Source organism: Bison bison, unplaced genomic scaffold (assembly GCF_000754665.1).
Source record: "Bison bison bison isolate TAMUID 2011002044 unplaced genomic scaffold, Bison_UMD1.0 scf7180017864464, whole genome shotgun sequence".
NCBI classification, from domain to species: Eukaryota; Metazoa; Chordata; class Mammalia; order Artiodactyla; family Bovidae; genus Bison; species Bison bison.
In genome coordinates, this window is record NW_011495025.1 from 6,896,340 (window position 1) to 6,923,571 (window position 27,232).

Here is a 27,232-nt window from a genome sequence, read left to right on the forward strand (position 1 = left end):
TGTGGAGTATAGTCAGCTGGTACCTTTAGATTCACTGTGACAGTCCCACCAAGGCAATGATTCCTTTCCACCCCCCACCCTCACAAAGCTGCTTCTACCCAACAACTAAGTCCAGAGGGCTTGGCTATTTCTAACCCACCCAAGACTCCTCTAATGTGCCCTCTCTGCTCAGCAGCCCCTCATCAGCCTGGCCAAGACCCTTTCTTAGCTGGACTGCAGTCTGTGGATTTTTCCACCCAATCTTTCCTTCCCTCTCACCTCTTATAGGTGTCAGGGCTGCACCACAGTCAGTAGGTGCTCCCTGTCTAGTCCTGTTCCCTCTCCCATTCTTCAGACACTTCTCCCAATAAATCTCCTCCATGTCAAAATTTGTCTTGGTGTTCATTATTTGGAAGATACAATATAACATCAAGGGAATTGGACTGGATTTCTTCCAGCTCTAAAACTCTATCTGCTTGGGGGATACTACAAGCTTATACCTGTTTCATGAGAGAAGAGAAAATTGGCTGAGCATTTAGGTCTCTAATCCACAACTATTTGGAGCCTATGTTCATTGCTTCTTTTGATTTTTATGCACCCTCCCCCCCACCCCACCCCCGCTTTTGGTAATGTCTTATCAAGTAAATATTTCTGAGCAAAGTTTCAGATGGCTATAAACATTTCAGAGACTGGCTGAAAGCTGGCCTGAAGCATTATTTTACCTTAGCCAATGGTTCTTATACTTCAGTGTGCAGAAAAGTCCCCTGGGGGTATGTTATAAAAGGCAGCTTCCTGGACCCAACCCAAAGACAGCTTCACTCAAGAGAAGGGTAGGAGGCCCTGGGAATCTGCTTTTGCATTAAACTCCCTTATGACTGATGCTGTTAGTTTACAGAGTAATTGAGAAATGAGAACTCATGATGAAGAAAATTTACATTCTTTCTTAAGTTTTACAATGATTATTTACTAAGAACCTATAGGGTGCTGTGAGAAGCTATACAGAGTCATTATTAGTTCTGCATGCATGGTGGGGGCTGGGGTGGGCCAAGACGATTTCTCAAAAGTGGTAATTTTCTGCAGCAGGCCATAAAAAGTAAGAAAGAATTTGTCCCCCAGCCAGTAACATGGTGAAGACACTCAGTATATGTAGATCACATTAGACTGGGGAACTGAGGAGTCCTGGAGTTGATTGGCAATGGAAGAGAAGACCAAGGGAAGGAATGTGGACTTTCTAGATTATCTCAGTTACCACCTTGGACTTCACTTTCAACACCTGTGATATCAACAGAGAACATCACTACAGAAATTTAGGGAATAGCCCTCTTATCTTGAGAAAACACAAGGTCAACAGAAAGTTGAAAGTCAGAAGTAGTAAATGCTACTTGCTTTTTCTTTCGTAGCATAATAGGGGCCTGAATTTAGAATGGCACTAGATTGGAAACTCTCTGTGATGCCTTGGGATCTCTGCTCTGGCTCCCAGAGGTGCCTGCTGTATTCTGAGGCTTCTCACAGCCCCAGGAATGAGCATCTAATTGGTTTGGGAATCCCCTATTGTCTCTCAGGGTTAGCCAGATACAAAGGACCCATCTATCAGTGAGGGCATTTGAGCCCCTTGATCCCAGTTCAGAAGTGAGGATCAAGATCCTCTGATCCACTGATAGTCCCTAACATTGATCCATAGTTGTCCTTCAATTTGACATATGGTTTTGCCCCTTGTGCTTCAATCCCCTGTAAAATTTTTTTAAATGATTTTCTTTCTTGTTATCAAAGCAATATAGGATCAAGGTAAAAATAAATCAAAAGAACCATTATTATTTAAAATTACTCCCAATTAAAAGACTCTTTTCAAAAAAAGAGTACATATATCTTATAATTTTAGAGGTTTAAGGGTGCTCTGAAGTACATCTATAAATTTCTTACTGCCAATGTACCTTATTCAGGAAAAGTTTTGAAATGAGGAAAAAGGAAGACAGAAGGTATCAGAAAAAAAAAAAAAAGAACAGAAACAGATCTAGATATTGAATTGTTGTACAATCTATACATTTAGTATTTGTTGCCTTGAACAAAATAAGTTTAAATAAACATAGTTGCATTACCTTAAGAAAGACAAAGAATAAAAATCACCTGTATCCTCACTGGTACAAAGAAATAGTTTGGCTAACATTTGGATGCGTTTCCTGTCAGGTTGCCTTTTTAAAAAATATTTTATTTATTTGTCTGTGCCAAGTCTTATTTGTAGCATGCAGGATCTTTAGTTGCAGCTGTGGGATCTAGTTCCCTGACTAGGGACTGAACATGGAGAACATGGAGTCTAAGATACCGGACTACCAGGGAAGTCCCAAGGTTGCCTTTATATGTATATGTTTTAAGATATTTATTTTCATAACTATGATCATGGTATGCAATCAATTTCATTTCCTCAGTTTTGCATTTACCATTATGAGTGATTTTTTTGTTCATATACATCATGCTTAATGTGGACATAAAATTCTACCATGTACCTCTATCATATTTTACTGCTATATACACCTATTACTGGAAATTAAAGTCATTTTCAATGTTTCATTGTAAATAACGGTGCTTAGAATACAGAATTGCATTAAAGTTTTTTTCACACTTTGGATTTTCCCCTTAGGATGAATTCTCTGATGTAGATTTTGAGGATGAAAGAATAAGAAAGCTTTGAAGAGTTATCATCACATTGTCAAATTGCTTTTGAGAACAATGAGAACATTTCATACTGTTACCAGCCTAAACAAATGTCTACATCACCACACCCTCACCATTGTTGTGTGTTTCCTGTTCTTTAAGCTTTACAAGTCTGTTGGCAAAAATTGCTGATTTACTTCCCATGGATGTCTTTTAATCCCATGGCCCTTGATTCCCAGAGATGCCACTAAGATATTACAAATAAGAATTACAGATGTTTAAAAAATTGTGTAAAAATCATTTAACCTTCATAAAAGCAGTTTTATTCTTTCAGTTCATCATGCTTCCTTCTCATATTTTTAATGGAAGATTTCTCAGTCTTGGCACTTTGACACTGCAGCATCCCAGGTGCCAATAGCTCCTCTCTACTCTACTGTGAGAACCAAAAATGGCTTCAGACATCACCAAGTATCTCCCTCCTGACACCCAGCAGCCCCGAGGGATAGGGAGTAGCCTCTGAGAACCCAGTGTCCCCTGGGAAGAAAATAGCCCCTGACTAATGAAAAACACAGAGCTGTAAGTCCAAGTTTCGATAGTCCCTATACAACATCCTTTTCTGCCTCCTTCCTTGTCAACAAAAACCCAATTTCATTCAGCTGTCCTCTCCCATGGGTTCAGGGGGTGAATTATGGCAAATTATGCCTGGTCTAAGTCAGGCCTTATAGTTTTGTCTCATTTATCAATGACTCATTTTGGTTTGGGCATGGAACTCGGTCCTGGCCAAGAGGACCCAAGGAGACATCTGAAGGACTTCTGGAAAAGATTTCCTTACAAATAAAAAGAAGCACAAAGGAGACAATGTCCTTCTTCAGGAGATGTCATGTCTCTGTGTGTTGCCTGGAACAGCCAGTATGGAACTCTAGGGGAGGAAAGCATTGACATGCATAAGATGAAGATGGCAAGCACATGACCTGTGGTGACATCCTTGAGACACTGAATTACCAGCTACGGAGAGGCTCTACCTCCTGACTTCTTGTTATGTGAGATAACACACCTTTAGATGTTGAAGACTGCAGTGTTTTCCACAATTGCATCCAACTGGCTTTCCGGGAGCCCCAGACACAGTCCCAAAGAGATGTAGTGAAATCAGGGAGTCTGGATAGCTGATTTGGACCCTCTAGATCCAGACAAGCAGGTCCAGAAAGGTAGAGGAATAGTGGGATAGAAGCTGTTCCTCAGGGGAGTCAAGAGCTCAGAGAAGCAATGACTTCCAAGGCCACTGTAAAAAGTAACAGTCCTTAATACACAATGACTGGCTCTGTGTTCACTGGGTCAGAGTGGGCAGGACTGAGCCTGGAGGTGTCCAGACGAGTAACTGCAGGAGCTAGGAGGGGCAGGGCCTCTCGGAACTAGTGCCTCTGTACCCTGCTGGGAGGGGAGTACTATAATACAAGAGAAAGAACAAGGGTTTGGGAACTGGAGTTTCAAGAGGGATTTCAAACCCATGTCTGACATGGGTGGATGGGTGAGTAAATGGATAGGAAGGTGGTGGGGAGGGCAGATGGGTGGAGGAAGGGCTGGTCAGAAGCTGCATGGGTGAAGAAGTAATGAAGAGGATGGGTGGGAGGTGGGGTGAGTGAGCGAATGGGACAGGTGAAGGGAGGGGCAGTCGTAACTAGATCGATGAATAAACAAATAATAACAACTCTTTGGGTTTTGTTTTGCTCACAGACAGCCACCTTTTAAGGTGGGAAGGAACTTCTGGGGATCTCAGGAGGCCACATTCCCATTTCACTTTGTAAGTGAAAAAGTGAAAGTGTTAGTCCCTCGGTTGTGTCCAACTCTTTGTGACCCCATGAACTGCAGCCTGCCAAGCTCCTCTGTCCATGGAATTCTCCAGGGAAGAATACTGGAGTGGGTAGCCATCTTCAGGGAATCTTCCTGACCCAGCAATCGAACCCAGGTCTCCTTCACTGCAGGTAGATTCTTTACCGTCTGAGCCACCAGGGAAGCCCTTTGTGGGCATTCTCAAGAGGATGCCCAGGTTATCCCAACTGTTTACTATTTAAAACTTGCAAATGTTATAAAAATAAAAAGAAATAAAGACACTTTCTACAAGTCAGGCATGTAAATGAGAATTACAAATAAATTTTCAGGATATAGGGCTACAATCATAAATCTAATATCACTGCAAATAAGCTTTGGCCTATACTGAATCCGAGATAGCTGCACTTATTAAAATTAAAAGAACAGTGAAGATGAAAGCAATGCACGTCTTTTTCACCGGCAGGCGGTGTGACCGACTCCTGAGTTCCTCTCTTAACCTCAGCAATTTGCCCTTGACAGGAGCAGCTACTACTAATTTGCTTGCAGGCTTTTTTAATTTTCTTGTTCGTCCTTCAGTTAGCAAAACCAAAATATCCTTTCAACGTTGGTAGCTGGGCTTTGGTGCAGTTTCCTCTCACGTCTGTTTGACCCCTATGCTGAGGTTTCGTCCCCCCTACCCAACTGAGGTCCCTCCTGAGGGTTCCACTGCCCCCTTTGCAGGCCTCCAATGCTTCCCCCGTTACGCCACACTCATTAGACTCTGTCTCCTCATTGTTATCAGGGGTTCCTTCAGGAAAAGAATCCGCCTGCAATGCAGGAGACCCCAATTCAATTCCTGAGTTAGAAAGATCCACTGGAGAAGGGAAAAGCTACCCACTCCAGTATTTTGGCCTGGAGAATTCCATGGACTATAAAGTCCATGGGGTCACAAAAGAGTCGGGCATGGCTGACCGACTTTCACTTTCAGGTTATTCCTAACCTAGCACAAAAGTCTTAAGAATAAATGAATCAGCTTGAATTTTTTAAGACCAAGTTTTATTAAAACAGGCTTTTAAAACTGCTCTGTATGTATATTTTATTCAAATAAAATGTCTAAAATGTATTTAAATGGAACACAGCATTATTTTTTAAATAAGGCAATTTTCCTACTTACTAAAATCTGCTCTCTTGTTGTCAAATTCAGAGGTTATTAAATGCTGGGATTGGTTGCCCAAAGAGCTTTCTGGCTGTCACTCCCTGGAGGCCTTTAAAAATTGACTAGGATTAAAATATATGATTCAATAGTTTTCCCAATTATAAAAAATAACCAGCTGAGAAAGGTTAAGGAAGGAAATATTCTATTTACAATAGCAGCAAATATACACAACACACAAGGGAACAAATTGAAGAAATGCGTAGAATTTGGATCTAGAAAACTTGAAAGCTGTGAGACATAAGAGTGAAAGAGAAGACCTACTGTGTTTTTGAACAGGAACACTTAATACTATAATACGTAAATTCTCTCTAAACGAATGCATATGCAGTCCTACACAAGCAATCATACACAAATATCAACAGGATTTTGGGTAGAGCCAGACACCCTGATTCTGATATCCACATAAAAAATTTAAAAAGTGAAATCCAGGAACTATTTTGTAAAGTAAGTGTAGCAGGAGTGGACTAGCCCTATCAGTAGTTTTTATAATATAGCCCAAAGCTTATTATAAAATTATAATTATTAAATAGCTTGGTCCTAAATATGAAATAGATAGATGATTAGAACAGAGGAGAGTCCTGATTGCTAAGTTAATGGTAAAGACGGCATTTCAAGTCCATGGGGAATGGCAGAATTACTCAATAAATGTATAGAGAAATTGGCTAACCATTTGGAAAGAAATAAACTGAATTCCCACTTTACTCTTCATATCAAAACTAAACCCAGATAGAGTAACAATTTAAAATAAAAATAAAACCATAAAAATATTAGAAGAAACCATGGATTACTTTAGTTATATTTATTTCATATATTATATTAATTTATAATTTTGGAGATGGGTAAAAGCCTGTCTGGGCTTCCCAGGTGGTGCTAACCATAAATAACCTGCCTGCCAATGCAGGAGACATAAGAGACATGGGTTCAATCCCTGGGTTGGGAAGATCCCCTAGGGGAGGGCATGGCAATCCACTCCAGTATTCTTGCCTGGAGAATCCCATGGATAGAGGAGCCTGGCAGGCTACAGTCCATAAGGTCACAAAGAGTTGGACACGACTGAGCGGCTAAGCTGTTATTTACCTACGCTATTAGTTTCCTATTGTTGCTGTAATAAATTACCACAAGTTTAGTGGCTTAAAACAACACAAATTTATTATCTCACACTCTGGGACTCAGAAGACTTAAAAGCAAGGTGTCAGCAGGACTGCATTCCTTCCTTCCAGAGGCTCCAGTAAAGAATCTGTTTCTTTGCCTTTTCCAGCTTCTAGAGGCCACTATCAGAGAAGGCAATGGCAACCCATTCCAGTACTCTTGTCTGGCAAATCCCATGGATGGAGGAGCCTGGAAGGCTGCAGTACATGGGGTCACTAGGAGTCGGACACGACTGAGCAACTTCACTTTCACTTTTCACTTTCATTCATTGGAGGAGGAAATGGCAACCCACTCCAGTATTCTTGCCTGGAGAATCCCAGGGATGGGGGAGCCTGGTGGGCTGCCATCTCTGGGGTCGCACAGAGTCGGACACGACTGAAGCAACTTAGCAGCAGCAGCAGCAGCAGGACCACTATGAAGTTTCCATAGTGTATAGCTGCTTCCTCGAGTCCCCTGAATCTCTACTTCTACAACCACATCTCCTACTACGCCTCTGACCCTTCTGCCTCCCTTTAAAGGATTTCTGTGAAGTTTAAAGCACTTTCTATGAAGTTTTCTTACCAAAACAACTGAACCTGAATCTAATCAGTCTTGTAAACGGAACCACCATTTTAAAGGAAATGTAAGTGACAGAAAAACATGTAAAAAAAGCACCAAGGGTGGAATTGGCAAAATTGAAATTTTTGGAAACTCTAGAATAACCCAGTTTTTTTACAAGGAGGGGAATATGCTTCTGTGTGTGCGTGAAACTATTGATTAAGAGAAACCTAAAAGACTTATCAACTGAGTTGCAAAATATCATTTGAATCTTGATTTGAAAAGAAAATGGTAAGAATTTTATGAGACAACACTATGAAACAATACAACTACTACAAGAAGGATTTACTGTTAATTTTTTCAGTGTGATAATGGTATTGAATATTAAGGATATGCTACAAAAAGGGATACTTATCTTCCAAAGATATACACCTAAATTTTTATGGATGAAATACTTCTGAGATTGCTATAAAATAATATAGAAGCAAGGAGTAGATATGGGTTCAAATGAAGCAAACAGCATAAGTCAGTAATCATTGTTAAAGCTGGGCAACAGGGAAACAGTGTACTGAAATGTTGTAAATATACTTGAAACTTTCATGGTAGAAGTTATATAAAAATGACAATAAACGTCTTGTTGGGGAGCACATGATTGGTATCACCAGAATCACATCAAGAAATTCAGCTGTAAGGGATCCTGAGAAATATAATTCTAAGCTTTTCAGCCTCTGCAGCACTTGGCAGAATCAGGGTTGAAATATGTGGGAGTGAAATGTTCAACACTGTTCACCCTCAAATCTGTAACTCAAATCCTGACTCTCTCCTATAGGACCATAAAAAATATCCAACTGCCTCCTTGGCACCTGACTTGGATGTCTCACAGGACCTCCAACTCTACACCAAAGCCAAAGCTAAAGATAACCCTCTCCTGCTACTTACCAGCTGTGTGACCTCAGAGAAGCCCCTTAGCTTCCCACCTCTCCAGTGTGTGAACTGAGAAAATCAACTAAATCACCTCCAGGTCATCAACAGCTCCGGGAATGGATAGGACTAAAACCTACCCGCTTTAGACAGTACTAATTTAAGTCTATGCTATATTTAAATAACAAGTCATCTTAAAAGGGACTTAGCCTATATGTTTTTAGAAGCAGCACTATCTCATGATAAATTTAGCATCAATTTAGCCATCAGTAATCATTTACTCAATATCAGTGACTGCAGTATATTTAGCTGAAATTTCAAACAGCCCATAACAGCTTTCAGTATGGGCGCATGCGTCCTAGAACCGACCCAGCCAGAAAGCTGCCTCTCTGTAGCCAAGGAGCTGTCTGTTGTTGTGAAGATAATTTTGATGGCTGGGTTTCCTTCTTTTTTTTTTTTTCTGTATCTGTTTCAGAAATGTGACAGGTGCAATTTTTTCCAAGGCAAGAGGAAGAGATGGCTTTGACCTCTGGTGCCTGTTGAAGCATCTGCAGGAGGGTGAGTTGTCATTTTTATTGCATAAGTGAGGGTGTTGCCACAGTGAAGCGAAGGGGGTGATAAATAAGATTCTTGGAGGCTGTTAAATGGCACTTAGTGGGAGGAGGCCTGAGTGACAGCTGCGAATGGTGCAGGGATCACAACAACATGCTTCTCTTCCTGTGTCTCCCTACGCTGCACGCTGGTGCTGCTGCTGGACTTCATTTTCTGTCCACTGGAATGACTTGCCTGATTTAAGGGAGTAAAATGTCAAGTAAGCTCAATACAAATAGGAATAAAAGATAATTTGAAAAATGTGGAGAGAAAGTGGTTCAGCCTCTTTTGGTCAGTTCAGAACTACTCCCAAGTGTAACAATAATGCATTTTAAGCTCAGCTTTGTCGTTATCGTGTAGCTAAGTAGTGTTCGACTCTTTTGTGACCCCTGTGGACTGTAGCCTGCCAAGTTTCTCTATCCATGGGATTTCCCAGGCAAGAACACTGGAGTGGGTTGCCATTTCCTTCTCCAGGGGATCTTCCTGACCCACGGATTGAACCCGCATCTCCTGCATTGGCAGGTGGATTTTTTACCACTGAGCCACCAGGGAAGCCCTGAAATCAGTTTATCTATGTTTAAAAATGAAACTCTCAATATTAAGTAGTAATACAAGTTCCAGAAGAACATACTATTTATATAAAAATAAAAAAAACAAATATTATTTATTAGTGTGTAGAGAAATGTAGCAAACACTGAAGAGAAGCAAGAAAATGACAAATAAAAAATTTTGATCGGGGGTTACCTCTGGGGAGGAGGGGAAGAAATACAATTAGGGAGGGACACACAGTTATTTATAATGTCTTGATGCTTTAGCTGAATAGTAAATACATGTGCTCATTTTATCCTTATTTTTTGAACTTTGCATATAGGGACCATGTATTTTTTTTATGTGTGAAATATTTCATGAAACTGCCAAGGTTCCACACCAAGCTCTGTTTTCAAAAATGCTGCTATGAAACCGGTCAATGCTGTTGTAGTATAGAGAGGAGACTTTTAGACACATTGGGAATGTGGGAAAGAATTAGTGGATTTTGTTGAATTCTAGTGCCTTCTGGGGTGAATATACTTTAAGTGTGCAGATGACACAAACTTCTGCAGCAGTATGAACTGTACATACCACAACCACCACAGATCTGGAGCTGATTTACAGAGCAAACTTCTGAAGCTGTGACTAAACTCAGTTTATCTTTCCTCAGAGGCAATATAAGCCTGGGCACTATCAGCTTGGGCATCCTATCCTATCCTTTTTTTATTGAAGTATAGTTGATTTACAATATTACATTAGTTTCAGGTGTACAAATAGTATATTTAAATAGATTACACTCCATTTAAAGTTATTATAAGATATTGACTATATTCCCTGTGCTGAACAATATATCCTTGTAATTTATTTATTTTATATATAGTAGTTTGTGTCTCTCAGTCTCCTATCCCTATCTTGCCCCTCCTCCCTTTCCTCTCCCCACTGGCAATACTAGTTTGTTCTCTATATCTGTGAGTCAGATTCTGTTTTGTTATATTCATTTATTTGTTTTATTTCTTAGATTTCACATATGTATTAAGATAAAGCCTTTTTCTCTGTCTTATTTCACTAAGCATAATACCGCCTAAGTCCATCTATATTGTTGCAAATAGCAGAATTTCATTTTTTATGGTTGAGTAAAATTCCCGTTGTGTGTGTATGTATATATATTTTTATATATATATATATATACATACATACACACATAGCTCTTTATCCATTCATCTGTTGATAGACACTTAGGTTGCTTCCATCCTATCCTGTCCCTGAGATTCAAAGGAAATGAGACTTGAACCTCCAGTAAACATACAGTGGGAATCTCAGCATCATCCACCTTTTGGGTTTCCAGGGAGCTGGCTTCTGTTTCTCCTAGACCCCTCTAGCTCCACATTCCTGCTTCCATGGGACTCATTCCCTTAAGGGATCAGCTCAAGGTCCTGAGGTGCTTTTCTGCCTCTGGAGACATTGCCAAGTGGTGAACAATGCTGGATCAACTTAACTTTCCCAAGGACCATCTCTACAGGGGTTGGGGCAGCAGACCAGCTGCAATGTTGGGAAGGGTGTCACACTGCAGAGTACCATAGCTCAGCAAGTAGCTCAAAGATGGACACCAGGCATCTAGGTTCTTAAGTCAAGGAAGTTTTCAGCCATTCACTGTTGTGTTTTATATCTATTTGCTATGTATTTTAGTTGCCATCTCTACACAGCTGGGCTTCCCTGGTGGCTGGGACAGTAAAGAATCTGCCTGCAATGCAGGACACCTGAGTTAGACCCGTGGGTCGGGAAGATCCCCTGGAGAGAGCAATGGCTACCCACTCCAGTATTCTTGCCTGAAGAATTCCATAGACAGAGGAGCCTGGAGGGCTGAAGTCCATGGGGTCACAAACAGTCAGACACAACTGAGTGATTAACACTTTCACTTCATTTAGGTCGTACTGCTTTCAATATTTGTCAGGTGAGGAATCAAAGTAATTTGTTAGGTAACTTTCTAAGGCTCTAGACCGTCTGTGATTGACCCATGATATGAATCTAGGCCTGGCTAACTGCATAGCTAGGGCTCTTTCCCTGTATCAGACTGTGACCTATAAACATCTCAGAATATCATGACATGCATGGTTTATAAAGAATTCACATACAAATTCTAAGGTGCCTCTCTCCCCAAGGAGGACACATGGAGAAGGCAACCAGAAGCAGCCAGGAAGAGGCATGAAAAGCCAACATGAAAACAAATACCCATCTAGGACCCACAGGGAAAGAGAGGACAGAATTTGGTAATGGTGGTTATCCAGGATCCCTTTCGCAACTAAGGAAACCTTGACTGTACCCCTGATGTGCCCCAGAGATACAAGGAATGTATCTCCTTGTATTTTACTTTTTCTTTGCAGCAATCCTGAGGCAGGTAGATGAGGTGGGCACTATGCCTTTCAGATCAGGATAGGGAGTCCTGGGGAAATTTCAAGGGAGTGGTCTAAGCAGTGGTAAGGATGGAACCAGAACAAAGTCTCCTGATACTGTTACAGACTGAATTAGGTTCCCTTCAAAATTCCTGTGTTGAAGCCCTAAACCCCAGTGTGACTGTGTTTGGAAAGAGGGCCATTTAGGAGGTAATTAAGGTTAAATTAGGTCATAAGGGTGGTGTCTTAATCTGACAGGACTTGTGTCTTATACAAACAGGAAGAGACACCAGAGATGTCTTTCTTTCCATGTGTGTACAGAGGAAAGTCCATGTGGGGACAGAATAAGAGGGTGCTGTCTACAAGCTAGGAAGAGATCCCTCATAAAAACCTCACACTAACAGCACCCTGATCTTGAACTCCGAGCCTCCAGAACTGTGAGAAGATAAATTTATGATGTTCAAGCCACAGCATCTGTGGCATTTGGTTATGTCAGCCCAAGCTGACTAATACAGAAGTCAACACATGACTGTCAGAACCCAACCCTGGCCCATCATTCTAATGACCCTCAGGCCATCAAAGAGCACTTATAATGACTTTTTTTAGATCACAACCCACCTTCTGTCTTTGCACCAGCCACCAGTTAACGTTCCTATTTGAGGTTCTCTTCTCCCAGATGAAATACCACCTTCACCTGTGTCTTCTGGTACACTCAGAAGGATTTCTCAGACTCTCTTTTATGGGCTAGCAATCCCTAAGGCTCTGTTTTTGACAGCACTTTCTTGCTCTGCAAATTCTCCCTGGAAAGTTGCCAAGAGACCTATTTCCATGAGGATCTTGGACAGTCTCCTCCATACCAATGAATAAGTACCCAGTCTAGAATCAACCTTTACTAAATATTTGCTGAATGAATGAGTAAATAAATAAATAAACAGACTATCCTCTAAGAGTTGATAATTTCTAAAACTGAATCACTAGTCAAGATATCTTTTCTGAATTCCAGCCCTACAGTCTCAGTCAGGGACTGCCCACAATAATGCTGCATAACAAACTACCACCCAAACTCAATGACTTACACCAAGAAGCATTTGTTCTCATGTAGGGAAACTGTGGTCAGGCATGGCTGAGTGCATCTACCCTGCGTTTCAGGTCCTGTATGGTCTGGGCTTGGCTTGAGTTGGGAGCTGGATTAAGGTCTGCTCACTAGCACTAGGCTGTAGGGGCAGAGACCAGTCAGCGCATGCTTTTCGCATGGTGATCACCAAACTGCACAAACACAGTTAAAGCCTCTGCCTGTGTATACACTTTAACGTTCCGTGTGTGTATGTGTGTTAGTCACTCAATCACGTTCGACTCTTTGCGACCCCATGGGCTGTGGCCTGCCAGGCTCCTCTCTCCATGGAATTCTCCAGGCAAGAATGCTGGAGTGGGTTGCTGTTTCCTTCTCCACTAACATTCCACAGACCAAAGCAAATCTAAGAAGTGCATCATCAATGGGAAGAGGACAGAATCCCTGCTCATAGGATACAGGAGGGCATTAGGGATAAGTGAATATTTACTGAACAATAATGTAAAATCCAATCTAGCACAACTAGACCTCAATTGTAGTGCAAGACCTCTCCTCCTTGAATGTCTTACAAGCTCCTTAAATTCTCTGTGTCATTTGCCAAGAATCTAGCCCTTTGCCAATTTCTTCCTTCTGGAGAATTGAGTCTTCATGTCTATCACCAACTAGTTGGGAATCCTGCTGAATTTGGGCAGAACATCCAATTCTTTCTGACAGCTCTCTTGAATTCTGAATCATTCACTTTCTGGAACCCCTCATTGCCCTGGCCCACACAGCTGACCAGCTCTCCCACTGCAGTCATGTGCCTGATTCACACCTATGTTTTCTAAGCTTTCTGGATTTTATGTCCCCAGATACTCTCAATAGGATGCTTATTTCCCAACTCCTACTGGCTCAGTGCTAGTCAACCTCAGCTACCAAGAGCCCACCCAGCCCTGTGTATCAGTTTGCCAGGAGGAGACTGGACACTGGACGGTCCTTTCAAGCACTCACCCTTACACTTTCTGAAGCAAGCTTCTTTTATCAGCTCTTCTCTGGGGACAGCACCACATGGACTTGGCTAGAAGCTGCCTCCTGTGGAATTGACATTCGGACCCAACAAAGGGGAAAAAGGTCAGTGAAAGAGTTACTGATTAACTTTTGCTTTTCTGGTTCATTCAGGATGCGTGCATGGATGCGCGCACACACACACACACACACACACACACACACCCTCTACTCGGTTCTAATCTCCTTGCTCATGTTTATTTAGGCTGTCGCCAGATAATTTGATAGGCTTCTTCAGGACAAATAGGCCCTGCCCTAGGGGCCTGAGGACAGGAATAGCAAGTCTGGACAGACGCACTTGGCAGCGTGAAGAGGAAAAGCTGTGCAGGATGAATGTCACAGTATTGCTGGCTCTTGCTTGCTGTATTAATTTCTCCCTTAAAAGAAAACTGACCCATTTTTTCCAGCCCACAGCCCTAATGGACTCGTATTCAGAAGCCATCCTTCCCCCACATAAAGAGCTGTATTGTACTTAATGATAAGCCTTTTAGTGGAATTTGCTATTTCTGGATCTTTCTCTGGGAAGTTCCCATTAATGAGCCTGCAAGTGCAGGGAAAAGCAGATGTTTGGGGGCGGGTATGCTTCAAGGGCAGACCACCCTGGAAAGAAAATGGACAAAAACTAGTAACAGGTTCTTTTTCATGTCCTTGAAACTGGTTTGATTTACCCAAAACTATGATTTAAATAAACTTTGTCTTCAAAATATAAAGCTATCACTCCTCATGCTACCCACCCCCCATATCCTATCTGCATAAATCCTTACTCTACCCACAAATGCTTCTGTAATTCTAATCATAACAAAATCATCAGCAGACTGCAAAGCTAGACCAAGACACGTGGATAACCTAGCAGGTTAACATCTGTCACTCCTTCAAACTTATAATTGGTCAATGCCTATTTAAGAGACTGAATGAAACATGAGGAGAAAGATGGAGCAGCACTGCTGAGGGAAGATTAATCTTTCTTTTACTGTCTGGAGCAATTCAGCTCTGGCCCCAAATCTGTAAAACCAAAGCCTCGACATCAACCAGTGGTGCCCTCCTTCACAAAGCAGTTTATTGTTCATTCATTAATTTCACAACCCCTTCCAAGTCACCCTGCAACTGGAAACAGCCAGTGAGGATTGTGCAATACCTCCCTTAAGGGTGGGGGTGGGGGCGGGGGCGTTCTACCATTTTGGCATCCTTCTGCATTTCCTGTGATGTGCTGGCACCCAGTGATGCATTTGCATCATTTATGGATGAAAGTTTTACTGGCACACCCGCCCCTTAGTATGTCTCCTACTGGCACCCCCTCTGTCTTGGCATTAATGGAGGTGATAAGATATATTTAAAAGGTATAAGGCGAGGTCCTTGTCATCAAGGGTTTAACAGTTCAAAGTAACTCAACTCATATTATTAATATTGAGAGCAGGGCACTATGCTAGAAGCTGCCAGAAGTTCAAATGGGGGGGAGGTAAAAGAGAGAGCCCTGAGAATCCTAAAGGCCATCTCAAACTGGAGTCTGCAGCATCACCTAAACTTGGTTAAAAATGCAAATTCTTGGGCCTCAGCCATGATCATCCGAACGAGATGTGCTGCAGGTAGGTCTAGCCATTTGTGTTTAATACTAACATTTGAACAGTACTGGCCTAAAGACCTCCTAGAGAAGTAGAAGAAATAAGAATCTCTCATTCAATCTTCTGCTACCAGACAGAGCAAGTTCAGGACTGGGCAACGGACATGGACCTATTATATAGACCAAAGGCCAAGGGCCTACTGTGGTGATATCAGAGTCAGGTTAAAGTCATAGTCACCAGTGGAGTTTTCAAAATGCATATTGCCTGAACCTCACCCAAAAGTTTTAATTCATTGGTCTAATTTTTTGTTCAAAATGCTGCCTGGTTGATTCTGACAATTATCAGAGGCAAGAACCTCATTAAGGGTCTGAGAAGGAAGAAGCCTTTGATGATGAAGAGGATATTGTGAAAGTTAGCCAGTGGCCTCACCTCCCATGGCTGCTATAACAAATTACTACAAACTCATAGCTTAAAACAACAGAACTTTATCAAAGGTGAAAAGCTTTTAGTTTTTTGTCTATGATCAGGAACAAGACAAGGAGGCCCACTCTTGCCACTTTTATTCAACACAATATTGGAAGTCCTAGTCATCTGCAATTAGGCAAATCAAAAAGGGAGAAAAACTATCATTATTTGCAGATGACATGATACTATATGTAGAAAAGCCTAAAGACTCCACCAAAGCCCATTAGAACTAATAAATGAATTCAGTATAGTCAGAGGATGCAAAAACAATATATAGAAATCTGTGGCCTTTCTGTACACTAATAACAAACTAACAAGAAGAGAAATAATGAAAACAATCCCATTCATAATTGCACCAAAAAGAACAAAATACCTAAGGATAAATTTATCCATGGAGGTGAAAGATTTGTACACTACAAACTGTAAGACACTGATGAAAGATACTGAAGAACAACACATAAATAAATGGAAAAATATTGCATGTTCATGTTTTGGAAGAATTAACATTGTTAAAATGTCCATAGTATCCAAAATAAACTATAGAGTCAATACAATCCCTGTCAAAATTCCAATGGCATATTGCATGGAACTATAAAAAATAATTCTAAAAATTGTAGGAAACAAAAGATTCCAAAGAGCAAAACAATCTTGCAAAACAAGAACACAGCTGGAGATATCACACTCCCTGATTTCAAACTATACTACAAAGCTATAGTTATCAAAACATATGGTACTGGCACAAATCAGTGGAACCACAGATCAATGGAACAGAATTGAGAGCCCATAAATAAACCTGCACATAAATGGACAATTAATTCATGACAAAGGAGCAAGGAACACAGTTTTATTTATTTTTAAACATTTATTTATATGGCTGCACTGTGCAGCATGCTGGATCCTAGTTTCCTGACCAAAGATCAAACCTGTGTTCCCTGCATTAGGAGTGTGGTATCTTTATCACTGGAAGTGATTAAGCAAAGTCCTGACACACAGTTGAGAAATGACAGTCTCTTCAATAAATGGTATTGGGAAAACTGGACAGCCACGTGCAAAAGATTGAAATTAGATACTATCTTATAACAGACATAAATATTAAGTCAAAACAGATAAAGTCATGAATGTATGGCCTGAAATCATAAAATTCCTAGAAGAAAACACGGGTGGTAACCTTAATGACATGGACCTTAGTGATATTTTTGTGGATGTGACTCTAAAGGCAAGGGAAACAAAAGCAAAAGTAAGCAAATGGAACTACAACAAGCTGAAAAGACTCTGTATAGCAAAGGAACCATCATCAAAGTGGAAAGGCAACCTACTGAATGGGAGAAGATAATTTCAAATCATACATCTGATAAGGGATTAATATACAAAATATGTAACATCTCACACAACTCAACAATAAAAAGGCAAACAATCTGGTTTAAAAAATGAGCAGAGGCACTGAATAGATATTTTTCCAAAGAAGATATACAGGTGGCCAATAGGTACATAGGATGTTCAACATCACTAATTATTAGGGAAATGCAAATAAAAATCACAGTGAGATATCATCTCACACCTACTAGAATGGATATTACTAAAAAGGCCAGGCAAGAGTACTGGAGTGGGTTGCCATTGCCTTCTCTGATTAAAAGGCAAGAAATAAATACTGTTGAGGATGTGGAGGAAAGGGAACCCACCACTGTTGGTAGAACTGTAAACTGGTGTAGCTGCTGCATAAAACAGTATGAGATGCCACAAGAAATTGAGAATAGAACTACCATATGACTCAGATATTCCACTTCTGGGTTTTTATCTGAAGAGTAAGAAAACATAAATCTGAAAAGATATATGCATCCCTATGTTCACTGCAGCATTGTTTACAACAGCCAAGATATAGAAACAGTCTAAGTGTCCATAAATGAATGAACAAAGATGCACAGAGTGGAATACTACTTCCCAATGAGAAAGAATGAAATTCTTCCAGCTGGAACAACATAAATGGACCTTAGCAGAGACATTACTTTGATGACAAAGGTCCATATGGTCAAAGCTATGGGTTTTCCACTCGTCATGTATGGATGTGAGAATTGGATTATAAAGAAGGCTGAGCACCAAAGAATTGATGATTTTGAACTGTGGTGATGGAGAAGACTCTTGAGAGGCCCTTGGACTGCAAGGAGATCAAACCAGTCAGTCCTAAAGGAAATCAGTCCTGAATATTCATTGGAAGGACTGATGTTGAAGCTGAAGCTCCAATACTTTGGCCACCTCATGCGAAGAGATGACTCATTAGAAAAAACCCTGATGCTGGGAAAGATTGAAGGCAGGAAGAGAAGGAGGTGACAGAGAACAAGATGGTTGGATGGCATCACTGACTTAATGGACATGAGTCTGAGCAAGCTCCAGGAGATGGTAAAAGTGTGTAGTCCACTGGGTTGCAAAGAGTTGGACATGACTGAGTGACTGAACAATAACAACAAATGGACCTTGAAGGTATTATGCTAAATGAAATAAGGTGGAGAAAGGCAAATACTGTATGATTTCACTTACATGTGGAATCTAAAACAAAACAAGTGAACAAACAAAATAAAACCAAACCAAACTCATAGGCACAGAGGATGGATTAGTAGTTACCAGGGCGGAAAGGGGTTGGAGAGGGTGGGTGAGACAGGTGAATGCCGTCTATTACCACACACCAAATGTATGGTGATAGATGGCAACTACACTTGTGGTCACTTGGTAGTGCACACAGATGTTGAATTACAACGCTGTACACCTGAAATCTATAAAAAAAAAATAAACAGAGCTTTTTCTTTCACAGTATGTCAGAAGTCAAAATCAAGGTGACTGCAAGGCCATACTCCCTGCTGTCTCTTCTAGCTTTTGGTGGCTCAGGTGTTCCTCGGCCCATGGCTGCATAACTCCAAACCCTTCCTTCATCTTCATGTGGCCTTCCTCTCTTCTGCATCTTCTTCTCTTCTGTCTCAAACCCTGCTCTTCCTTTCTCCTCAAGGGACACTTGTCATTGGATTTAGGGCCCATCCCGATAATCTAAGATGATCTCATCTCAATACACTTAATCTGCAGAGATCCTTTTTCCAAATAAAGTATTACAGCATCACAGGTTCCAGGGATCTGACACCTATTGGAAGGCTATTTTGGGTCTACCATGGCTTATAAAGAGAAGACAGCAAATGCCAAGTGTACAATTACACAAAGCTGTAAAAGACTGAATAATCTCTTGGACTTGGATTTTTAACAAAACAAGGGCATGAAGTTTAAGGGGGTAAAGCTATAATGCTAGCTGGTCAGGATTCAGCAGCTTTTCAGGAAAATTTTCTCTGCCACCCTGCCTCACAAGACTTGGAACAACATTATTCCTGATGAAGACATCAAAGACTCACAAGAAGGTCTTTCTGCTTCATGTTCTGATGGTTCCACAACTAAGAGAAAGGCTTCCAGTGCGATCAGGGTCAGACCAGGGAGAACTGCTGGTGTGGTTATTGGTGCCACTGGCCTGTGAGCTGTGAAAGAGCTGCTTGTTTCTCTAATACCTCGAGGAACCTGGGAGCCTTTTCCAGGTGTATCCTCTTACCCTGGAGGCTCAGAATATAGTGAGTAACTTCAAATAGGTCCATTAAAGTTATAATGTGAGCTGACAGCCTGGGCCTGTTATTACGCCACTATGGTTTGAAAGTAATTATGCCATTGTCTCTGTAACTATGAGAGTTGCTCACTTGAAACTGTTCCAGTGTTCAGATTATAGAAGACAGTTGTAGTAAATGCCTTTTTAAATGGCAAGCTTTGTAGTCAACAAGTTAGGACCTCAATATATCTTGTTTATTAGGTTGTTTTTAACTAATTGATAAATATTCTCCAGCTCTCTTTCTTCCAATTTTCCTAATATTTTTTATGGGAATCTACCTGTAACAAACATGAGCTCTGCTCATGGAAATCTATCTCAAGGAAATAATCTAGTAAAAATGCAGGGATAGAATCTCAAGAATATCCATCACATCACAATGATTTTAACAATGAGAAACCAGAATCAACCAAAATATCCATGAATTATGGTCCCTATGTACCTCAGGAAACTTTTCTTGATCCCTCAGATTGTTCAGTGTTTTCATACTTCTTGCTTGGTAGCATATCAAAACCGTATTTCAATTTTTTAATAAAAACAGGCTGTTTTAACGAGTCTCCATTCAATCAACAGGTGGATAACTTAACACTCTTCATTCTTCCTCTGGAAAGCCACCAGACTTCTGCTCTCACAGTCACCTGTTAATGCCAGTTGTATTTGCTATTGTAATTATGTGATTTAACACCGCACTAAGCCAGTTATATATGAATACAAAGAGTAAGTTGTTGTTCTGATGAAAACTGGGCTGAATAATTTGAAAAGATAAAGCATTTATTGATAAAGGCGCGTTGCTAGAGGAAAAATATGGTATTCAATTAGGTATGATGAAGAAGTGAAAAGTTTTAAAGGTTTAAAAGGATTCTGAACCCATATTGTTTAACAAGTGTTTTAGATTCTCCTTCTCCACCTTAAAGATACCAAAATGATTAAAAAAAAATCAAAAAAACAAAAAACTGATGCATTATGGTCAGGCCAGGACAGTGCCTGTTTATGCCTTTAATTTCAGTGCCCTATCTGATTAGTGGCCCTTTCATTCTCAGAAATGTCCCAGTTTGTATGACAAATTAAAATGTCACTCTAACTATTGTAAACTATGGGTATAGTTTATATAAGACAAGTAAGGTGAAATGCCAGTCAGCAGGCCATCCCAAAGAACTGAAACTGAATCTCACATGAAATAATTAGTGAATGAATATCCATCTATGTGTTTTAAATTAAGGGTCCTCAAACTTTTTTCTGTAAAGGACCAGGTAGTAATTATTTTAGGCTTTAGCAAGTCTCTGTCCTAGTGATTCGAATCTGCCATTTCAGCACAAAAGCTACCCTAGACCATCTCTAAATGAATGTGCATCACTATGTTCCAATAAAACTTTATTTTGGACATTAAATTTGAATTTCATATACTTTTCATGTGTCACCAAATATTGTTCTTATTTTGTATTTTTTCCAAGTTTTTAAAAATGTAAAAACTATCCTTGACTCACAAGCCATACAAAAATGGGCAGCAGGCTGATCTGGCCTACAACATAGTTTGCTGACCCCTGTTTTAAGTTTAAAAAAATGTTATGTATGTGCTAGGCTGTTCACATGACATTGAATATGAGGGCTTCTATTGTATTTGAGGGTTTCTTTCTACTTGTTTTGCCTGTAAGTTCCATGAGATAAGGGATTTTACCTGGCACTTTAAAAAACACTCAGTAAAAGTATCTCAAATCAAAGAAGTTAAATTATACAACATTTATACAATGGAATATTTTTAACACAACCATTAAAATTATGTTGGCGAGTTCTAGATTTACTTCTAAAGAGGGAAAACCCCAGGTAACACAATAATTATGAATGATATATTTTTAAAAGTGGCATGTCTATATATGTATGGGAAATCATAGAGTAGGCTATACAAAATGATATTAGTTATTATATCACTGCAGTTACTATAGATTGGGGATACTTTAAAATCTTTTTCTTCTTGTTTCTCTGTGATTTTTATTTTTCTCAAATGGATATTCTATGTATGATTGGTCATTGAGGTTTCTTTTTATATTTTGCCCCATAATTCTGGTGTCCTGAAGGAATATGGATCTGATCAAATGGAGAGCTTGGTCTAATCCTGTGTCTATGGTGAGGGGCTGCTGCTGCTGCTGCTGCTGCTAAGTCGCTCCAGTCGTGTCCGACTCTGTGCGACCCCATAGACGGCAGCCCACCAGGCTCTGCCATCCCTGGGGTTCTCCAGATAAGAACACTGGAGTGGGTTGCCATTTCCTTCTCCAATGCATGAAAGTGAAAAGTGAAAGTGAAGTTGCTCAGTCGTGTCCGACTCCTAGCGACCCCATGGACTGCAGCCTACCAGGCCCCTCGGTCCATGGGATTTTCCAGACAAGAGTACTGGAGTGGGGTGCCATTGCCTTCTCCGGGTGAGGGGCTAGGAGTGACTAAGTCAGAAGTTGACCTGGGAGGGGATGGGGAAAGTCTATTTATTTATCAGATATACCAGTTTATTGCCTTTATGAAACTTGAAATTAGATGCTAGTAACTCCTGAGTTCTGTCCTTGAAAAAGAAACCTCCCCACTGTCCCATGAGATGGCTGTTTGCAGGCTATGGTTGAAATGTGATATTTTTCCCTAAGAGCTGTGGAAGGTCCAGGAAGAGTTTTGTTCATTTAGCCCACCAACAAACACTTGATGAGCAACAATCACTAACCAGGTGCTGTTCCAGGCACTGAGGTAGAGAGGAGAGAACGGGACGGACAGAAATTCCTGCCTTCAAGGGATGACTTCCTTGGCAGGGAAGAGAAGGCAATAAACAGGTGAACAGATGGACGGAAAAAATGGAAACAGCAGATGGAGCTGAGGGAATTTCATGGTATAGGTGAGCAGGGAGGCCCTCCCTTAAGAGACGTATGAGCCTAGCCAGGAGCAGGCGGAAGAAGCCACAAGGACAAAGGCTCCAAGTGGCACTAGCGTCTGAAGGCTTTGAAAGAAGGCCAGTGTGATGGAGGAGATGACGCCGAGAAGTGGACAGCAGACACCTCAGGTGACCATACTGAAGAATTTACTTAGGTGAACAAACTTTATTCCAAGTGAAATGAGAAGCCATTTGTGGGTTCTCAATGGAAGAATGTCATGCTCTGGTTTATACTGTATGATTATTGCTGCTGTGAGGGGGGCGAGGGTATACCATGAGGAGCCCCAGAAGGGTTGAGGGAAGGAGGTGAAGGTGACTCAGACTAGTGTGGAGGAAAAAATGCAGATGATCTTTTATATTTATGAGGTAAAGTCATCAGGACTTGCTTCAGAACTGGATTCAAAAGGGAGAAAATTCAGTTTGTTTTTGTTGGTTTTAATGTTCACAGCTTAATTGAGATATAATTATTGAGACCATACAATCCACCCATTTAAACTGTATAATTCAATGGCTTTTAGTACATGTGCAGAATTGTGTACTATCACCACAGTCAACCTAAGAATATTCTCATTGCACCAAAATGAAACCTTGCAGCCCTCAGTCACTGCCCCTGACTGTACTTTGTACCATATTTTATTCATACTATTTTCCAGTTGATAGACATTTAGTTTATTTCCGTTTTTGGCTACTACAAATAATGTTGCTTTGAATGTTATGTATAAGTTAGTTTCTCTTGGGTATATACATAGATGTAGAATTGCTGGTTCATTATGATAAATCTCTTAATTATTTGAGGAACTGCCTGATTGTTTTCCAAAGCGGTTGCAACGTTCTACAGCAATGTAGGAGGGTGTTATTCAGTTTTAGCATCTCACTCTTGCTGCTGTGTGGAGAAAGAATTGGAGCAAGGTTTTGGGTGGGAAGTGCAGAGATCCGAATGTTATGCAAAAGTGGAGGCATCTTAGTAGGGTTCAAAGACATCCAATTTAAAGTGTCCTTCATCCTATTTTCTGGCAGAAAGATTTCTGTGAGATAGCTGTCTGTACACCACGAATCACTTCATTAAATTAAAAGATTCCAACAGAGAGGGCTTGTTAATACAGATCTGCAGTTTTCAAATCTAAAATCCTAAATCAAACTGGTATGGAACTGTTTAAACATCTGTCCCTACACAAGCTCCTGCAGGCAGGAGGGTATTTGGAGAGAAGCTAAGGGAGTCAGCAGTGCAACAAAATTTCCACAGCTTCAAGCCACAAAAACCCAGGGCTCAAGTGGCAACCTGTTGCCGAGGACTCGTGTGGCAGCAGGCATCACTCTTACTGCTGGGGCCACTGCCCTGGCCTCTCAGTCCAGGAAAGGGCTGGCTTTGTTCCTAGTTGCTGGTTTTGACAACTGAGCAGTGGTCCTGTCCCTCTGCAATTCTTCTAGCTCAGGGAGGGAAGAAACCAACATCTATCAGGCTTATGATAGTTCTGCCCCCGGGGTGAGATGCTCTCCTTACATTCCTTAAGTTAGTGAACCCTCACAACAAATCACCAAGGAAGAAAGGACTACTTTTCTCATTTACAGATAGGTTGGCCCCTTTGGGTGCGAAAGTCAGAAAAGGTATCTCTGAAGAGAGAGCATTTTAGCTGGTAACAGCTACAAAAGGTGATCATTCTAAGAGTAAACCCCTAATTGTTAGCTCTCCAGGTGTCGTCATTTTTATTCACATTTAATTTTTATTTATATTTATTATATAAATAAGAGTAAGAAGCACCCCTCTAGAAATAAATCCAACTTAAATTCATTTAAAAGATAATCTGGAGTAGAAATTATAATCCTTTTTCCTTAATATTTCTGACTTTTTACTCAGGGACTGTTGTCCATAACAGTGTCTCCCTACCCCATCCCTAAACAATCCACTATTTTCCCCCAACATCCAATATGACTGTCTCTGCTCATGTGTCTCCACAGACTTCAGTAAGGTTCTGGGATGTGGGGAGACACAGTTCCCTTGGTTTGGTCATGCTACTGTGCTGGGAGTGCTGACTCCGACCTCCAGACCTTCCCACAGCAGGAAGGAAGGATCTACGGATAAGAACTACACTGCCACTCAAAGGGCCCCGATCTCAAGTTAGGATGCTTTCTTGAATGACAGAATTCATTCTTACTATAACACTTCACCACAGTCCTCAAAACTGAACTCATCCTAAGATCTATGTGGCAGGTCTTTAGGAAAACCCAATAAACAAAATCATTCTTCCCCAGGGAACTAACTAAAATATAAGACCAAGGCATAAGGCTGTTTTGAGATCAAAATATACTGTGTGTATGCTCACTCATGTCTGACTCTTTGTGACCCCAGGGACAGTAGCTTGCCAGGCTCTTTTGTCCAGGGGATTTCCCAGGCAAGAATACTGGAGTGGGTTGCCATTTCCTCCTCCAGGGGATTTTCCTGACCCAGGGATCAAATGTGTGTCTCCTGCATCTCTTGCATTGGCAAGTGGATTCCTTACCACTGAGCCACCTGGGAAGAGTAATATTAGAGAATGTGGCTTATATCCATGGGAAAGCTAGATTCCCGATATTTACCCATCTATTCACAAGCTGAGCCAGGGTAGTTCCTCCCCCTCCCAGAACTGTACCTATTCTTGTAGATAGACGGAGACTGACCATGCTCATCTCCTTGCCATGCAGAAATGCTGTGCTCCCGGAGGATGAGTAAGCATGTCAAGGGCTTTACAAAGAATGCAAACACTAGGGAATCATAAGGCATCACTAATGTCCAGAAGTTGCAGCCACTTGATTTCACCGTAGCCCCTATAGGGTCTTCTGAGACCTGGGAAGACATCATTTTGGAAGGATGACTGACAGGTTCTCTTGGGGTTATTTTACTCCTTATACTTTTAGCTTGGCAGCTTCTGGCACTAAAAGGACTGCTTATTGCCTCCTGGATACTTTTCTTCTCATAACTCCCAATGAGAGGTGGTCTCGTGGGTGCATGGAGTCATGTTTATGGGCTGGGTTCCTAAGATTCAGCCTTCAGTTTGAGGGATGATTGATGGAGAGGGAGCATGTGCTTTCCCACTCATTTTTGTGTTCTAATACAAAAGGATATTTGTTAAACTTGTTTTGGGGGCAAGACACTCCATCCCACCTTGAAAGTGGGAATTGGAAAATCTCTGGGTATGAGGGATGCCAACACTTCTGGATAAGAGGATGTGGAGAAAGTTACAAAAGGAAAAATCAGCTGCAGATTTTTGAGCGGGTGAAAAGCAGAGACTGGCTGAATGGACAGGGCTAGGCAAACCTGCCTGATGCTTTCAAGACCAAAGTATCCCACAGGCTATAATAGGAAATGGACGTGAAACCTCCTGCTCTCCCAATTAACTCCTCTGTGTCTGCTCTACTATTTAAATCTTTGGCTATTCTGAACCAGTGATTCTCAACCCTGTGTGAATGTTACAGGTCTTGACGGGCTTTAGAAAACAGCAATGCCTGTCACCTCTCCTTACTTTCTAAGATGGGATCTGGGATCCTGTATGCTTTTTGTTTGTTTTAAACTTTTATTTAGAAAGAATTTCACACTTAGGGAAAAACTGCCAGAAAAAGAACAGTTCAAAGAACGTCGCACCTACCCTTTACTCAGATTCTCTTATTCTTAACCATCTGTCCCGTTTGTTCTATTACTTGTTCTCTTACTATTTCCTCTATCTTATTTATAAAATAAAGTAATGAAGATGTGTGTGTAGGAATGTAATGTTTGTAGCAGCATTATTCATAGTAGACCCAGAGTGGAAACAATCCAAATGCCTATTAATTGGTGAATATGATCATTAGTATCCATACAATGGGATACTAGTGCGTAATAAAAGGGAATGAATAAATGACATATGATGCTACACCAATTGATGAACCTCAAAACACGATGCTAAGATTTAGCATCTAAGTGAAAAAACCAGATGGAAATACATGTTGCATTGTTTCACTGACATGAAAAGTCTGACAAAGACAAATTTATAGAGACAGAAAGGAGATTAATGGTTGCTTGGCGTGGGGGTGGGAACAGGGATTGACTACAGATGGATACAAACGACAATGATAGAAATGTTCTAAAACTAGATTACAGTTATGGTGCAACAACTCTGTAAGTTTACTAAAATATATTGAATTGTATGCTTAGATGAATTTTATGATATGTAAATTATACTTCAATAAAGCTATACAAATTAAGCAGTTACCAAAATCAGACAGAAAGGAAGCAAGAACAGCAATCTTAGAAATGAAAATATAATTATACAACTTAATAGATGGGAAAAACTCTGGATTGGACAAACTATTTAGTGGATTGGCAAACAAGAAAACATGATTAAGGAATTCACCAGGATTCAGAGACAAAAAAAAATTTTAATAACATTTCAGAATATGGAGAGGCTTCCTTAATTCACCCAATAGCAGTTCCAGAAAAGTGAAAGGAGGTAATGGCAGAAAAACAATATTTGAACAGAAAATCATTGATAATTTTCCAGAATTAAAGAGAGCATATGAGTCTTCAATAGAAAGTACACTCAATACCAATTAGAGAGTTATAATGAAACAGCTAAACAGCAAAATAAACACATGCAAATGCCATCAAGAGAAAAGGCAGATTAGCTACAAATAAATGAAAATTTGACGGGCAGTGAGAATACCAGACCACCTGACCTGCCTCTTGAGAAACCTATATGCAGGTCAGGAATCAACAGTTAGAACTGGACATGGAACAACAGACTGGTTCCAAATAGGAAAAGGAGTACGTCAAGGCTATATATTGTCAC

The 27,232-nt window shown here is 40.7% G+C and overlaps 1 protein-coding gene across 3 annotated transcripts in view; it reads right to left on the bottom strand.

The window, feature by feature from the left end:
* Window positions 1–27,232, bottom strand: part of FAM184B (family with sequence similarity 184, member B) — a 120,401-nt gene that overhangs the window by 88,330 nt on the left and 4,839 nt on the right. The window contains exon 1 of one of the 3 annotated variants that reach the window (XM_010860202.1): window positions 13,826–13,862. The exons of the other annotated variants lie outside the window; for them this stretch is intronic. The gene's annotated coding sequence lies outside the window, so the exon portion shown is untranslated. Of the gene's footprint in view, window positions 1–13,825; window positions 13,863–27,232 lie in introns of those variants that run through there. 3 annotated transcript variants of the gene reach the window in all.